We start from the raw sequence: 16,418 nt of genomic DNA on the forward strand, positions 1-16,418 counted from the left end.
AAGTCACTGTCACTTGGGCACACAATTTGCAAGCCCATGGAAATGGGAAGCAGGAGGGATATGTGTCTCACGAACCCAAGCATCTAACCCATACTCAGGACAAGCCTGCATGTGCCCAGCCGGAATACAGTGGATGCCCATGGGAGCCACACAAGACAACACACTGTAAAAAAAATCAAAAATCAAAAATCAAAAATGGCCATGTGGAGGCCGGGGGGGGGGCACCCAGGAGGTCCGAGGACAGGCTGCGCACCAACAGCCACCTGTGTGGATGTTGGGAAAAAAAACACCTCCATGGGCTCATGGACAGCACGGCTATGCCAATGTGGGAGAACTGCAGCTGTCGCTCTCATCACCCTCTGCTGCTGCCACAGGAGGTGGTGGTGCTATGGGTGGCAGCCCACGCAAAGCCCTGGTATCGTCCTCCATGGCAGCAAGCATGCTGGTGTGGAAGGTCTCGTTCTGGAGGATTATAGTGCAGAGATCCCCATGTACCACCTGACGTGATGTCCGGATCTCCTCCCGAGTTGCCTGCATCTCAGCTGAGAGCGAACATGTGAGCCGCTCCAGCTGCTGTTCTGTCCTCAAGTTAGTGGAAGCCTCAAGGGCAACAAGAGTCTCCCTGAGGTGATGGAGTTCTACCCTCAGGGCTTCCCTGTGGCCCTGGGACTCTATTGATATCGATTGGCGTAGAGTCTCCAGTGCCGCCCGTCTGTCCCTGTTGGACGCCAACATGTCCTCCCTGTGTGATTGGAAAATGGAGTCTGTTGCCTGCTGTAGTTGCTCCATCTGCCTTTCAGGGGGGACAATGGAAGTGGCCACCCTCTCCGTTGCTTGAGCCATCATCTCAACTGATGCTCCCTGTTGAGTTGCCATACCGTACATAGATTGTTCCCATGCGGTATTGCCTGCTGGCGTACGGCCACCACGTCGGCAGGCACCACACCTGTTTGGGGCAAGGCGATCTGCGCCTTGCTGTGCTGGCACTGCCTGAGGCTGCATGACTGCATTCCCCCTCTGATCTGCTGGCCCAGGAACAGGATCAGATGTTGTGGAGTGTGACCCTGCATCCGTAACCGCCAAAGGCGGACTTACCAACACTGACATCTCCATAGAGGGTTCTACCCCTGGTGCAGGTGGGTTGGACAGAACCGAATCCCTGCCAGAAACACTTACCTGCAATGCCACATAGATCTCATCATCCGAATCAGCACCTGAATAGAGGTCTGTGGAGGTGCACTCAGAGACACCCCTGGACAGAATGGTCTGCAGCAAGATTGGGTTCTCACCCACCACCACACAACGTCCCCCACTGGTGCCCGGTCGTGCCTGAGATCCCTCCTGGGTCTGCACCATCTCCTCAACCTCAACAGCATCAAGTGCGTCATCCCCTGCAAAAATATGAAAGACAAAAAATGGAAACAGGCATTAGCACCATAGCACACAAATAGGCCTGACAAGCTACAGAACCAGTACATGATTTACACATGTGCCACATGACTATAACCCTCCCATGCATGCACTGTCACTGAGTTGCAAGAGGAGGCAAAAGGCAGACACTGATGACACCAAGATGGAAGAGCAACACATTTGCTGCATGCTGAGTAGCACTGCCATCACACATTGACCTGTGAGTGGCATGTCCAATACACATACATGACACATGCCAAAGCACAGATGGCATTTATCATAGCCATGGTACATTCCACAAGTACATCCATATGTCAGTGAATGAATACTGTCAGCCATCCATGTGAGATGGACATGATGAGATGAAAAATGCTACATAGTGTGACAAAATAGGTATGTGCCATACACTGCAACACATCCAGTGTACAAAAATACAGTGATGGCAGGCCGATGTACACATCAATGGTTGTGCACTTCAACATGACAGGAAACAACTATCATGTTCCACATTCAAACAGGCCCCAAAAATGTATGTGATCAGGCCAATACTCAATCAGCCTGAATGGTCAAATCATTCACCTAACAAGGTAACACATGTGGGCCAATGTGGGGTTCATCAATGACAGAAGCATGTCACAAATGTGACAATAGGGCTGAGGAATGCGTAGCAAAAGTGGGAGAACTGAAACAATCAGCTTGAACGAACACTGAAAAATACAAACAATGTTGTTGCAAGATGCCATTTCAAGGGCAACTGCCGTAATGTTGCGCTAAATTACTACTGTGGGCAGAAGGGATACTGTCACACCCAAATCCAAGGCCACTGAATGTTTTGGATGAAGCACATGGGTGACCCATACCACTCAGGCACACACACCCTCACCTGGCACTCAATCAGAACCCGTCACCCAAACAACATACACATGCATTACAGACACATGCATGATCAGGTAGTTCTCCCACACCTTGGATCTGTTCCTCTGTGACGAAGGCCCCAGCAACATACTCATGTTCAGTGAGTTTGTTGTCTTCTTGTGGAGACCCACCGCCAGTCACCAGAGTAGCGGCATGATTTGAGGCCAGCTTGTTCTTTGCTCTGCGTTTCAGGTCATTCCACCGCTTGTAGCAATCATCAGCTGTGCGCCTCACAAATCCAAGGGCACTTATGCGGTTTGCAATGGTCTGCCAGTGTGCCCTACGTTGACCAGGTGTGGTCTTGCACCCTGCAGTCACCACCATTTCGCGACTATGTGCTGACACATAGGCCACAAGTGCATCAAGTTCCGGATCATTAAAGCAAGGCTTCCTTGAGGTACCGGAGTGTGTAGCCGTGTCTGAGGTCTCAGCCTGTCGTGCCAGAGCAGCCTTCTTCCTCTTCTTTAAAGGTGGAGCAGAGCCAGAGTGGCTTACACCGCTCTGGTCAGTATTGGCAGAATCACCGGTGGACTGGGTAGTAGGAGTGTGGGAATGCACAATGACCATAGGTCTTGATGCAGGCATTGGTTGCAGGGTAATGTTGGCAGGGGGAATGTCATTTTGATGGACCTGGACTGACACTGTCCTGGCTGAGAGAGTCAGAGCTGGGGCGGCTGGAGCTGCAGCTGCCCCTGCAGCCTCCCCACCCTGCATACTTGGGGCAGCAGATGACATAGCTGCCCCAGGTCCACGTGGCTTGGTGACAACAACTTGCACCGCCACACGTGGCCTAGACTTGCTGACCTGGAAGTCAGCCAGGGAGTCATCCTGTGCCAGGGCAGGTGCCACAATGGGCTGATCCAACAGGGGCTGAGCTGGGATGGTGTCAGCCACGTTTCCCTCAACCATGGGTGGGGTCATGGGTGTCCCTGATTGTTCCTCCACACATGGGGGTATGGAGGCACCCTGCAGATCCCGACCACGTCCACTACAGCGCCCACCATGCCCACCTTTTGAAGGTCAGCCACCTTTGCCTCCCTTACTGCTTGGTCGCCTCCCAACCATGGCACTGATGTTGTTGTGCGTATGGGAGTTGCAGTAAACTATTGTCCTGGGCAATTGGGGGTCATAGGGGTAGGATACCAGATGGAATTCGTACCCTAGTGCTCTAACAAGGCTGTCTGTGACCCCTGGGGGAAGATGACGGGTCACACAATGCACAGGCAGCCCAAAATCAAAAATGAACATGCACGCAACCCCTCGTAGACCACATGCGTGAAAAATGAACCTGCACTATGCTGTGGCACCCAGAAACACAAAACTAAGCGTACGCGTAATACACGTAATACACGCAGCCTACAATGACCTCTGAAGGGGAACGCGACACACGGGGCAAGCACAGTTGCTAAGTACGTGCAGAACTCACCGTCTGCCTGGAAAAAGAATGTGAAGAATAAGCGCGTGTGCGCGTTGACAACACCCCCGCCAAAGAAAGAATTGTACGCTGTCTGAGGAGACAGGACAAAAGGAGAAGTGAACTCTGTTTGAGGAAACAGGCCCAACAAAAATTTAGAAAAGCGCTGTCAGAGGTAACAGGGAGTACGAACTACAAACGCTGTGAAGTAATTGTGTGTGAACCGACAAGAAGTCCAGATTTCACCCACTCGCTCCACAAAAAGCATGCACAAAGAAATGGTGTCCTACACGTAGCTTTTAAACCAGCCCACACGTACACGTCAGATACGCGCTTACGTGGGCGCTTTCCTTCAATTACACGCGATGACACTCGGAAGTGCAGTTTTTCCTGTGCTCTGTCATCACGTGCTATGAGGGAAACGCCCACGTGCGTAATATAACTTACGCGCCTTTGGTCCAATGAAATCGCGTGCGTGTGCTGACACGCGTAAGCGCTAAGGCCCTTTCCTCGAATTACGCGCTGAGGTGCAATTTTTTCACGTGCCAAATCACTCCGTATCAAGCTGGCCACGCGAAAACACACGGAGCACCACGCTCCTGCTCAGAAGGCCGAATTGCTGCCCCCCAGGGCCCCAAGCACGTTCCCACCTGCCATCTGCTGATGCCTGACTGCCTGCTGCCCACGTGCCCTGCCATTTGCTGCCTGCACGTCAGCCAGGGGTGTAGTTGCTGTGACCACCCCTGCTGAAACCGAAGACTCCCGACTGGGATTCCATCACTCCACAGCCCAGCCCCAGGACCCAGTTGCCCACCCACTCTTGCCTCTGGGGTTGCCATGTCCAGCACAACACCATCTGTCAGCACTGGCAACCCCCAGCCAGAGAGGCAGAGGGCCACCAGCTTCACTGCCACCAAAGTTGGTGTCCTGGTGGAGCAAGTCCTGGGGCAGTATGATGCCCTCTTTGGAAGTTTGCACGCCGACAATGAAGGACGGACCAGGATCTGGATGGACATCATGACTGCCATCAACTCGGAGGGGGTGGCAGTCCACGGCTTACATCATGTCAAGAAGCGCTGGGAGGACTTCAGGTCCAGGACCCTCAACAAGGCCCGGCGCCTCGCTAAGGCAGCGGATGCCAAGGGGCGCCGGGGCCAGCTGTCGAACCATCAAATGAGGGTCCTGGAACCCATATGTCCAGCGCTATACGTCCAGATCCTTGAGAGGCAGACCCGTCTGGAGTCGAGCGGTAAGTGTACATGCATGTTGATAGCACGCTGTGCGTGTCGTGGTGTGCCAGTAGTGTGCAGGTTGCACATGTGTTTATGTAGGGCCATGTAGGTATGTGTATGAACATGGGCGTGAGGCTGCCACATGTGAGTCCTCTCAGTTGTGAGACACATTGATGGTGTATGTGTTGGTAAGCATGCTTGGCAAATGTAGTTGTGGGAGCACACATGTTTGAATTTCTGTGTATGTACATTGGCATGGTTGTGGCATGGATGGTTGTTTATAATGCATGTATCTGCACTGTGTACATGTGCATGTATGTGTATCTGACAAGTGTGCAACTGTGATGCAACATGGATGCACGCGACACTGATATGTAGAAGGATGAATGGCAGATGTGACATGTATGGGGATGTCATCACTGCAACAGTTGGGGGAGATGTAGACATGCATGTAAGCGTGGTCGCGTGTGTGCATGTCTAGTGCACTCCTTGTGTTTCATGTGATGTCAGGCTCACCTTTGGCTGTTCATGCTGTTGTATGTGTATGGATGGTGCTGCCTGGTGCAATATTGCTGTTGAAATGTTCATGTTTGTGAGTTAAAATGACATGTGTGTTGTGGAGTGTGATGCCGTGTCTGTAGTTAAACAATGCCACTCATGTGCAACTGTCATGTGTGTATCAGTCCATTGTACAGTGCCCTGATGCCTGTGTTTTATCTCTCCTTGTCTGCAGCGTCAACTGAAGGAGAGGGCGGAGAGGGTGCTGTGGAGCAAAGTGGCAGGGATCATCCCGCAAGCCGGAGAGGCAAGGTCTGGCTCCCCTCCCAGGTTGTCATCTTGTCAGGGAGTGAGGAGTCCAGTGCCGCGTCCCAGGCCACAGCTGACGAGGGAAGGTCCAAGAGGCAGAGGTCGAAGTTGGACTCCTCGGCAGCAGTAGGGGCAGCTGAGACCCCACAGGGTGCGACGCAGGAAGATGGCACGGAGTCATCCAGGTTGGTGGGGGGTTTGGTGGAGGAGGAGGCCGTGCAAGGGACAGACACGGGGTCTGGAGGTGGGGATTCCACTGGTGCTAGTGGTGCAGTGCAGGGGCAGGGACAGGAGGCAGCACAGGCCACCGCGGAGGTGCCTGTGTGTAATCCTGTCCCCGATCCTGTGACTGCATCATCCCGCACCAGCAGGGATGCCTACGTCCAGACCCGTTTTCAGGGAGGGGATCCGCTTACAACAACTGGCCTTTCTCTCCCTGCGAACGTGGCTATCCGGGAGCAGGTTGAGCCTGTCCTGGGTGGGGTGGCGTTACATCAACGGGCCATGCGAGGTGACCTGCAGTCTTTTTATGAGGAGACTGCACGTCTTCTCGAATGGCTCGTTGACCGCGTTGACCTACTGGGACAGCTCCCCAGGGCCGGATTCCACCGTTTTCTGGACCTTGTTCCAACCCCCACCTCAACTGAACCCCCTATGCCCCAGTCATCCTCCATGGCATCTTCCCACACATGTATCACCTGGGTACCCTGTGGAGCTGCCTCTGACCCTGCGGCCTAGCTGGTGGAGGACACATCCCTGCCACAGTCGGGAGTCGGACGTCCAGCAGGGGTGGCCACCTCAACAATTGCACCCCAGCCAGAGGAGGATGTGCACACAGCATGATCCAGGGCACAGGCAGAGGCACAGCAGCAGCAGCAAGGTGTGAGCCATCATGGCTCGGGGCTTTCGACATCGGAGAGGCAGGCATCGGCCAGAGGGCAGGAGGACCCAGGACTGGAAGTGTCTTCCGTGTGGCAGCGGTTAGGCCATGCTATATATGCGGAGCAGCAGCAGGCAGAAGAGACACGGCTCACGATGGTCAGGGCAGAGAACTCCATGCAGAGGGCCCTGAGGCGGGCCGAGTGCCTCGAGGAAATTCGCAGTGAGGTGGAGGAGAACATGTCGTCGTCCCTGCGAACTCTCGGGGCCATGGAAGAGGACCGCCTCCAGGACATTGAGCAGGAGTTCGATGATGCCCTGGCCCGGGACATCCAAAAGCGAGCCGTCGGACTAGCCCGCTGCCCTTGTAAATCATTTTTAGAGTTAGGTTTCCTTTTCGTTTTCCTTTTATTTGTGGTCAATGGACAATGCCACACAAATTTGTATATAGTTATATTTTTATGTAGTTTGTTAGGTAGGTTTCATTTGTTTGGTTGGGATCATGGACCCTTTACATCCTTGGACAATGGATTGTATATAGTTTCATCATTTATTCATTTTTTTCTTTTTTGCATTATGGACATGGAGCAATGGATTTATTTTTTCCAGACAATGGATTGTAAATAGTTGGACTATGGATTGATTTCTCTTTTTTATAAATTATGAACATGAAGCAATGGAGATTTTTTTTTACTTTTCCTTTGGATTTGTGTTGTTGGAGGGTGACTTTGGACTGTTTTTCTTTCCATTTTTTTTGGATTGGTTATCATTTTCATTCAATCATCTTTTTCACATGGTTTTCATTTCATGTTTCATATGTTGGTATGCTTTCATTTCATTTTTGATTTCATGTACATAATACATTTTCATTTTTTAGTTCCATGTGTGGGATTCGCTCATTGGGTTGATGCATGTGAAAATGGGGGTTTACACAAGCAGTGCCAACCAGTGGATGTGTGTGACGGACATGTGTTGATGTACATAGTTGACTTTTGGTTTGTGTCATGAGATCGGCATTTCACTGCTGGGGGATGGGGGTGCAGGGGGACATGAGTGGGGGCCTGCTGGCAGGTGCCCCACAGTGCTGGGGGGTGGAGGTCCAGTCTCACACGCAATTTCAGCAGGATACGTGTATTTCGGGGGTGCACAGGAAGTTTCACAAGCGAAAGGGCCTGTGCGAGTGGGGTACGTGTATTCCTGGGGTTCGCAGGAAGTCTCACACGCGATTTCAGCAGGGTACGTGTATTTCGGGGGTGTGCAGGAAGTTTCACACACAAAAGGGCCTGTGCGAGTGGGGTACGTGTATTCCTGGGGTTTGCGGGAATTCTCCCACGCGATTTCAGCAGGGTACGTGTATTTCGGGGGTGCGCAGGAAGTTTCACATGCGAAAGGGCCTGTGCAAGTGGGGTACGTGTATTCCTGGGGTTCGCGGGAAGTCTCACACGAGATTTCAGCAGGGTACGTGGATTTTCGGGGGTGCACAGGAAGTTTCACATGTGAAAAGGCCTGTGCGAGTGGGGTACGTGTATTCCTGGGGTTCGCGGGAAGTCTCAGACGCGATTTCAGCAGGGTACGTGTATTTCGGGGGTGCAGGGGAGTCCTACACATGAATTGGCAGTGTGGGTCCTCCCAGGTGTTCCCTCTACACCCTCCACGGCCCCTGTAGGCAGCCCACACCACAGGGGACTACCCTGCACCCCTGGTCATGTCCCGCAGGCAGCCCATCCACCATGGGCATGCCCCCCATCCAAGCCCATGTCAGCTTGCACTACTGATCACCAACGCATGACCCCCTGCACCCCAACCCCCCAGCAGTGCAGGGCACCTGCCAGCAGGCCCCCACTCATGTCCCCTTGCACCCCCACCCCCCAGCAGTGCAGGTCACCTGCCAGCAGGCCCCCACTCAAGTCCCACTCATGTCCCCCTGCACCCCCACCCCCCAGCAGTGCAGGACACCTGCCAGCAGGCCCCCACTCATGTCCCCTTGCACCCCCACCTTCCAGCAGTGCAGGGCACCTGCCAGCAGGCCCCCAGTCATGTCCCCCTGCACCTCCACCCCCCAGCACTGAGGGGCACCTGCCAGCAGGCCCCCACTCATGTCCCCCTGCACCCCCACCCCCAGCAGTGCACGGCACCTGCCAGCAAGCCCCCACACATGTCCCCTTGCACCTGCACCCCCCAGCAGTGCAGGGCACCTGCCAGCAGGCCCCACTCATGTCCCCCTGCACCCCCACCCCCAGCAGTGCAGGCCACCTGCCAGCAGGCCCCCACTCATGTCCCCCTGCACCCCCAGCCCCCAGCAGTGCAGGGCACCTGCCAGCAGGCCCCCACTCATTTCCCCTTGCTTCCCCACCCCCCAGTAGTACAGGGCACCTGCCAGCATGCCCCCACTCATGTCCCACTCATGTCCCCCTGCACCGCCACCCCCCAGCAGTGCAGGGCACCTGCCAGCAGGCCCCCACTTATGTCCCACTCATGTCCCCTTGCACCTCCACCCCCCAGCAGTGCAGGGCACCTGCCAGCAGGCCCCCACTCATGTCCCCCTGCACCCCCACCCCCAACAGTGCAGGGTACCTGTCAGCAGGCCCCCACTCATGTCCCCTGCACCCCCATCCCCCAGCAGTGCAGGGCACCCGCCAGCAGGCCCCTACTCATGTCCCACTCATGTCCCCTGCACCCCCACCCCCAAGAGGTGCATGGGAAACCTGAAAGCAGGCCCCCACTCATGTCCCCCTGCACTCCCAGCCCCCAGCAGTGCAGGGCACCTGCCAGCAGGCCCCCACTCATGTCCCCTGCACCCCCACCCCCAAGAGGTGCATGGGAAACCTGAAAGCAGGCCCCCAATCATGTCCCCCTGCACTCCCAGCCCCCAGCAGTGCAGGGCACCTGCCAGCAGGCCCCCACTCATGTCCCCTTGCACCCCCACCCCCCAGCAATGCAGGGCACCTGCCAGCAGGCCCCCACTCATGTCCCACTCATGTCCCCCTGGACCCCCACCCCTCAGCAGTGCAGGGCACCTGCCAGCAGGCCCCCACTCATGCCCCACTCATGTCCCCTTGCACCCCCACCCCCCAGAAGTGCAGGGCACCTGCCATCAGGCCCCCACTCATGTCCCCCTGCACCCCCATGCCCCAGCAGTGCAGGGCACCTGTCAGCAGGCCCCCACTCATGTCCCACTCATGTCCCCCTGCACCCCCACCCCCAGGAGGTGCATGGGAAACCTGAAAGCAGGCCCCCACTCATGTCCCCCTGCACTCCCAGCCCCCAGCAGTGCAGGGCACCTGCCAGCAGGCCCCCACTCATGTCCCCATGCACCCCCACCCCCAGCAGTGCAGTGTACCTGCCAGCAGGCCCCCATTCATTTCCCCTTACATCCCCACCCCCCAGCAGTGCAGGGCCCCTGCCAGCAGGCCCCCACTCATGTCCCACTCATGTCCCCCTGCACCCCCACACCCAGCAGTGCAGGGCACCTGCCAGCAGGCCCCCACTCATGTCCCACTCATGTCCCCTTGCACCCCCACCCCAGCAGTGCAGGGCACCTGCCAGCAGGCCCCCACTCATGTCCCCCTGCACCCCCACACCCAGCAGTGCAGGGCACCTGTCAGCAGGCCCCCACTCATGTCCCCTTGCACCCCCACCCCCCCAGCAGTGCAGGGCACCTGCCAGCAGGCCCCCACTCATGTCTCACTCATGTCCCCTGCACCCCCACACCCCAGCAGTGCAGGGCACCTGCAAGCAGGCCCCCTCTCATGTCCCACTCATGTCCCCCTGCACCCCCACCCCCAGCAGTGCAGGGCACCTGCCAACAGGCCCCCACTCATGTCCCCTTGCACCCCCACCGCCCAGCAGTGCAGGGTACCTACCAGCAGGCCCCCACTCATGTCCCCCTGCACCCCCACCCCCCAGCAGTGCAGGGCACCTGCCAGCAGGCCCCCACTCATGTCCCCCTGCACCCCCACCCCCCAGCACTGAGGGGCACCTGCCAGCAGGCCCCCACTCATGTCCCACTCATATCCCTCTGCACCCCCACCCCCCAGCAGTGCAGGGCACCTGCCAGCAGGCCCCCACTCATGTCCCCTTGCACCCCCCACCCCCAGCAGTGCAGGGCATCTGCCAGCAGGCCCCCACTCATGTCCCACTCATGTCCCCCTACAACCCCACCCCCCAGCAGTGCAGGGCACCTGCCAGCAGGCCCCCACTCATGTCCCACTCATGTCCCCCTGCAACCCCACCCCCCATTACTGAGGGGCACCTGCCAGCAGGCCCCCACTCATGTCCCACTCATTCCCCCCTGCCCCCAGTTCATGACAATCCTCAATCATGGCCCTTATGGCCACCCTCCCCAGCCCAAAGACCCAACCAAGTATTGCATCCACCCACATAGAAAAGGCAATTACATGATACAACCCCAATGGCAAGTATGTAAATGAACACATGTCCGTCACACACACACAATGGGTGCAAGTGAATGTGAAAACCCATATCATGACATGCATGAAACCAATGAGATAATACCACACATCGAAGTATGAAGAAAGACATGTATTAAACACAACATGAATGTAATCTAAATCCAACACACAACAATGGGAATAATAAAAGAAAAGCTGCATGTCCATAAAAGAATAAAAAAATAAGAAATCATAATCCAAAGAAATACAAAAGAAATGGTGCCCAAAGTCACAGTCCAACAAAGCAAATCCAAGGGAAAAAAGAAAGTGAAAACCATTGCTCCATGGTGAAAATAAAAAAAAGATAACAATCCAATGGTGAACTATGTACAGATGAACAATCCAGGTTCAATGAGCCCAACTGATGAAATGAAACATATCAAAAATACTACCTAATAAAAAACTATATACAAAAACGTGGTGCATTGTCCAAGCACAACCAAAATAAAGAAAAAACGAAAGGAAACCTAACACTATCTAACTATATGCAATTGCCAGCGGCTCACTCTGTTTTGTTATCCCGGGCCAGGGCATCATCGAACTCCATGTCTATTTGCAGGAGGCGGGCCTCTGTCCTGGCCCCGAGGTCTCGCAGGGAGGCACTCATGGCCTTTTCCAACTCCTTGCGAGTTGCCTCGAGGCACTCTGCCCGCCTCAAAGCCCGACGCATGGAGAACTCCGCCCTGACCATGGTGAGCCGCGCCTCTTCCGCCCGCCACCGCTCCGCAGCTATCTGCTGGCCCAACCGGTGCCACACAGAAGACAATCCCATCACTGGGTCCTCCTGCCCTCTGGCCGATGCCTGCCCCTCCGATGTTGATGGCCCCGATCCATCATTGCTCCCACCTAGAGCCTGCTCCTGCTGCTGCTGTCCATGTGCCGTGTCTGATGGTGCCTGCACATCCTCCATCAGCTGGTCGCCAGTTGTGGTGTCCACCCCTGCTGGGCCGCCGACTCCCGACTGTGGCAGGGATATGAGCTTCACCAAGCTGGCTGTGTTGGTTGGGTCAGGTCCACAGGGGGTCCTGGTGGAATCTGGGCCAGAACACGGTGTGGAGAACGACTGGCGCATAGTCTCCACAGAGGAGGAGAGGTCCGCCAGAGTGCGCGACACATGTAGGAACCCACCAACCAGGACGGAGCCCATACGTTCGTGGGACCCCTCGTCCACAGGTAGTGGAGAGGCAGATGACATGGCACGCTCCCCTACCTGCGGACGGGCCTGGGACGGGGCCTCCCTGCTGGTGCATGGTGGTGCAGTCACAGGGTCAGGGACAGCGATATGCACAGGCCCCTCCGCAGTGACCTGTGCTGCCTCCTGACCCTGGACTGCACCACTTGCACCAGTGGTACTACCCCCACCAGTCCCCATGAGTGGCTCGGTAGCGGGCTCCTCCTCCTCTGTGGAGACCACCAACCTGGATGTCTCCACACCATCTTCCGCCATTGGAAGCCCCTGTGGGGGCTCACCCGGCCCTTCCGCCACAGCCGTTGTGGCAGACGCAGCACCAGCCCCCTCGCTCCCGGATGATGGTAATTCCTAGGAGGGTGGATGGGCCTTGCGTTGCGCGCCCAGTGGAGGCATCCCCGCCGCTTGGCTCCACAGCGCCGTCTCCACCCTCTTCTTCACTTGAAGCTGCGTAGAGGGAGACATAGAACACTAGCATCAGGGTACAGTACAAAATACCCTAGACAGGAAGCAATAACACATGAGTGGCACTGTCAAATGTCACTTCCATCCTGTCATTCCACAACACATGGGTGAATGCACACAACACTAATGCAGAAACAGTCCTGGCGCCTGCAATCAACATCAAAATCCATGTAGAAGGGCCCCTGAAAACCAAGATGTTGCCTTCAAAGTCACATGCATCCATGGCGTTTCAAAGTCACACACACAGTTCTCAGGCACACACACACACATGTGCACCATACATGTACATGACATCAGCACCCATTCCTCACCCCCCCTTCATGTCCAGGAACAGAGACAGCCATGCTTTCATGTGTGCATTCCGCATAGAGCTCCCCATTTTGCATTAAAACACATGCACCAACCATGTGGTTCACATATAACTGGTCTCACATGCATGACCATGATGTCCCTGTACACATACATCCATACATGGCCTATGTCACACATACAGGCAAGCATCAGACTACCAGCACCCTGCAACATGCCCTGTCTCACACAGCAATGCTTGGCCACTTACCGCTCAACTCCTGACGGGTCTGCCTTCGAAGGATCTGGGCGTGGAGTGCTGAGCCTACATGTTCCTGGACCCTTATCTGGATGTTACTCATGCGTGCCCGGCCCCCCTCCGCGAGGCGCCGGGCCTTGTGGAGGGTCCTGGACCTGAAGTCCTCCCAGCGCTTCTTGATGTGCTTGATGTCGCGGGTTGCCACCCCCTCTGCATTGATGGCAACCACTACATCGTCCCAGATCCTCTCCTGTCCTTCCTTGTTGGCGCGTGATGTTCCGAAGAGGGCATCATAATGCCCCAGGACATGCTCCACCAGGACTCCAACTTTGGTGGCAGTGAAGCTGGTGGCCCTCTGCCTCTCTGGCTGGGGGTTGCAAGTGGTGCCAGATGGAGATGTGCCTGACATGGCAACCCCAGAGGCAGGAGTGGGTGGGCAACTGGGTCCTGGGGCTGGGCTGTGGAGTGATAGCATCCCAGTCGGGAGTCTTATGTTCCAGCAGGGTGGGCACAGCAACTGGACCCCTGCAGATGGCTGATGTGCAGGCACCAAATAGCAGGGCACGTGGGCAGCAGACAGTCAAGCAGCAGCAGATGGCACGCGAACCCCAGTAATACACGTTCCCCGCTTGGCATTTGCTGTTATGCAGCCCTGTAAACTCGTCCAGGGTTAGCACAGCCCTTTGCTTGGATTGGGGATTTTGATGGCTTTTCCTTGCGCAAGGGCATTCTTGGGGGCGTAACTGGCGCTGCTGCAGGGTTGCTGCACCACTCTGCGCCACGGCTGGTTTTGGAGGCTAAAGTCCATGAATACGCTGTGCGCGGAAATCGATTTTTGCGCACGCGACTGGCGCAGACATTCGCACATGCACACTGTGTGCCAGCCGCGTGCACCACTTGTGCTCGAATTTCTATGAATTACCCCGTTAATTCTTTGCACTGGTGCTTTTAATCTGCAAAGCACACTTGTCGTGGTGCAAAGGATTTGTAATGTCTTGCAGTGTTGTTCAAAAGTAGGATAAAGTGTGGCATAGTGGTAATAACCTGGAACTTTGCAGTTGCATCAGTGTATGCTTTTATTATATGGTGTGTTGTAGTAGTGGTTGCAAAAGGCTAGTCTTTTTTATGTAAGGAGAAGTGTTGCATTTAGGTTTACTTGTTTGTAGTAGGAATGAATTGAAAGAGAAACAATACATACATATATTGGCACTTGTACTGTGTTTATGTGTTTTCAAAGTAAGGAACATGTTCTTGCAAAATGTTGTAGTCATTGTGTTAAGTGGCATTTGAAACGAGGTGTAATATTCTGCCACTACATGAAACATGGTAGTTTTTGGCTGTAAAGCAATGTACATTTAGATGTAAGTGTCAGATCTGTCAGGTCAAGGCAGAGAGGCAGAGGCTGATTCAACCGGGTTTAATAGAGTTTAGAGGATGTTGTAAAAAGTTATGTGTTAATTTCCTTGACAAACATTATTGGGGAATGGGATTATCCCATTCCAAGATGGTGAAGCCTCTGCTCAAGAATGATTTCAGGAAGGGCAGCTGTGACACAACTTGGAACCTTCACTAAGGTTCTAAACTGCCTTTCATCCGAAGAATAGACTCAGAGAAGTCACAGCAACCAGAGCTCCAGATTATAAGAAAGAAAAACTAGAGTAAAAAAGAAGCAAGCTAAGTGAAACTGTTGCTCTTAGTGTAAAAGCCATGAAAGAAGTGTATGGAAGTAATTGGAAATCATATTAAAAAGTAGCTGTAAAATAAACTGTATTTTTAGAGCTCAACATATTTAAGCTTGATTGTGTCACAGTGGATACAAAGTACTGTTGACCATGCACAGTATGGGTCAACAGGCTCCTGTATCACTTGTGAGGTGGCAGGAGTAATCCTCTGTCCCACTGAAGTGTCCAGAGTGGTGACAGGGGTGATTGAGGAGGGTATAGTAGATCAAAGTAATCCTTATTCCTGAGTAGGGAATCTCCTTTCTCACGGCTGCTGGGTAGAAGGTGTGGGGTGCCAGCAGGTGGAGGTAGTACCAAAGGAGTTCTCCCCATTTTGGCCACGACTGAGCAGCACACATGGGCAGCCTGATCCTTTGGTACTCCTCCAATGGTGGTGAAAAACCTCCATATCCACAACTCTTCTTTGTCCTCTTCCTTCTGCATGTCATCTGCTGCAGGACCACTGTTCCCTGTCTAGATCCTCCAGGTGGTGGTGGTGGCCACTGGGGAGGAGGAGGTATGGCGATTGCACATGCCATTCTCAATGAAAGTCTGCTCTGCTGCTCTAAGTTCAAAACAGGTCCTCTCTGCTAGTGTGTCAGATTGATAATGATTAACAGAAATGGGTGGGTCCCCTTAGAGGAAATGTCCGTGGACTACTGTCCTGTCTGCGGACTTTGTTACCCAAATAAGGCTTTGAAAAGTTGTAAAAAGTTTAGGAATGAAGTAGGTATGTTACAGGGAGCTGTGGAAGGGAAGAGTTTTCACTTGAAAGTCCCTAGAGTGGCCAAAAAGTGAATTTAAAGATGCCCGGGGAGCGCAAACACTGGCCGCAGACACATCAGCACGCTGCATGGGTACAGTCACATGATGATATCCAGGGATGTCCGCAATGACGTTACAAGACCGTTGACTTCTGATATAAGAAAAAAGCATGTACAAAGCTGTAAAAAGTTTACAGAAGCACTGCCAATGGTTAGAGGAGGTGTGCAAGGGCAAGGTTTGAACTTTAAAGTGTGTATTTTGGCAGAAAATCGAATTTAAAGAGGTCTCTGGAGCACAGACATCAAACACAGACACTTCATTGCACTGCACGCGTGTGGTCAGATGATGCCATCCAGGGACATCCACGGGCACGTACTACTTCCACAAACTACGACGTGACCTATAACATATCGAGGGCACATTGTGGTGTCTGCACCCAGACAATGATGTTTGCTGACAAATTAAAAGTGCATAGTTCGCTGTGAGGACTGGGCAGTACGTTTTCAGACATAAAAACATCCGTACTGGTCTCTAGTATGTAAATATGCGGACACAGACATTATTATAGTCCACAGACTTCAACATTGCACTTTAAAAAAACATGTTTACAAACATTGCAACAT

This window comes from Ambystoma mexicanum, chromosome 4q (genome assembly GCF_040938575.1).
Source record: "Ambystoma mexicanum isolate Mex_15411 chromosome 4q, UKY_AmexF1_1, whole genome shotgun sequence".
Classification (NCBI taxonomy): Eukaryota; Metazoa; Chordata; class Amphibia; order Caudata; family Ambystomatidae; genus Ambystoma; species Ambystoma mexicanum.